At 40.8% G+C, this 1948-nt stretch overlaps 1 non-coding gene across 1 annotated transcript; it reads right to left on the bottom strand.

The window, feature by feature from the left end:
* Positions 1–1629: 1629 nt before the first annotated feature.
* On the bottom strand, positions 1630–1702 carry Trnav-aac (transfer RNA valine (anticodon AAC)). The gene has a single exon. It is a non-coding gene; the product is annotated as a tRNA-Val (tRNA).
* Positions 1703–1948: the final 246 nt, after the last annotated feature.

Here is a 1948-nt window from a genome sequence, read left to right as displayed (position 1 = left end):
ACTAACTAAAACTCATACTAAACACAAACAAATCTTTGCCAGTTTGAGCGTATTCAGGTTTACCAAAAGCGTCAACGGACGGTTTAAACTTCTATACTTTCAACTTCTCGACATAATGAGCACAATATCATCATCTCATACACATCCATGTCGTCCACCTCAATAAATTCCCCAGTAAGCCAATAAGCAATGCAAAACCAGACTAGAAGAGGCCATTGCTGTACTACTAGTAGGGCTACATGGAATGCAACTCACTAGAAGAACCTGCATCACCACTCTAGAATGTGTAGGAAGGAGGCAACTGATCGAAGTTATCAACTGGTTACAGCAACCGGCCCACTCGTCTCTTCTTGGAGCGCGCTGGAGCGTTAGCATTACGATGGTAAAGCTCTACTGTTGCTGCTTCGAGCGAACCGAGTGTGTATGTAAATCAAAATCTCACAAATGTTTATTGTTTGTTCATCTGTGTCAGCTCCTCTAACCCAAAGCGAACGTTTGCTCTCCCCACATTTCCGGAAGAGCCACATGTTGCTTTCCCTTCAACAACCAACATCACCCGCGTTGTCACCACCCCACTGTTCATACTCTACGAGTCCGCGTACGATTGTTTCGAACAAAATCAAGACTAAAAAACCCTCTCCCACTCGCCTAAAATATGTGAAAACAGTTGTATGATTTTATTGATCATCGTTTAAGGTAGTAGTGTGCAGAAAGTAACAAAGGTGCATACAAAGTAATTAGTAATCCAAACATACATGCTATACAAGGATGAAAACAAAAGCAAACACTAATCAAACAGAGGAAGATAAACTATGGATGTAAAATTTCGACGCATGTACGATGATATTGGCTTAGTTACGGTACGGGAAAGGGAAGCGGGAAAACGAAACTGATCGGGATTATTTTATTACGTTAGAAGATGATCAATTCGAACATGGGCGGCAAAGGGACCTACATAGCATGGATGGGGAAAGAGAACGAAAACAAGAATGCTCACGCGGGTGGAGTGGGGTAACGAGAAGATAGGGTAACGTGTTGTGGTTGCGGATGGAAAATGAAGGGAGAAACAAAACAACAAAACAAAAACAAAACAATTCAAATCGTGAACGTGTATTTCCTGCGTAATAGAAGTGATAAGAAATAGTAGCAAATTTAGTTCCGATGTGACAGCGGAAGAAGAGAAGGGAAAAGTTAAGCGAACGTGATGACGATAATAGTAGTGTGAAGGAACGAGTTGTACGTAAAGAGAAAGCTTGTAGAAAAGCAGAAACAAAACATACACAACACACACACAGAGAGACGAAGAAGAGAGCAAAGGCGCAAGCAACGTTGCGATCAGACACGGAACAGCAACAGCTTGCCTGCGTCGAGTGCTTGTGCGTATGTGTGCTGCGGAAATCTGCCGGAAGGGGAGGCAGCATGGAAAAGCATAATAAAAGCTGAAGATGTATTGTTAAAATGCGTGATGTGTGTTTGCTTATGTTTACTGCACGCTGTTTGCTGACCAAATGGAAAGAAATATACAGACAATAGAATAAAGTAATATAATTGGACTCAAATTAAGGTCTGCATAAAATCAATGTCAATGCACATCAAACTACAAAAAAGTCTTTACCAAAAAACCATCTCTGTTTCCGCCCGGGATCGAACCGGGGGCCTTCCGCGTGTTAGGCGGATGTGATAACCACTACACCACGGAAACAGCTGTCAGAGGGCAGATCAATACGCTATTTAAAGAAGATTGTTTACATATTCATATGATTATGATGGTTTGTATGGTATTATTATAATTTACACTGATTCGAGTTTAAATTTCAACGCAATTTTATCTAAATGTTACAGGATAATTATCTGTATCATAATAATACACATATGCTCATGTTCTCCCTTGGGTGCGATGCAGTCCTTCGGATTCTCTTCGTGATTTTTGTAGCTTCTTATATACTTT

Source organism: Anopheles gambiae, chromosome 2, assembly GCF_943734735.2.
Source record: "Anopheles gambiae chromosome 2, idAnoGambNW_F1_1, whole genome shotgun sequence".
In the NCBI taxonomy this organism is placed as follows: Eukaryota; Metazoa; Arthropoda; class Insecta; order Diptera; family Culicidae; genus Anopheles; species Anopheles gambiae.
Note: the sequence above shows the minus strand (reverse complement) of the source record. Positions and strands in the feature narration are given on the sequence as shown.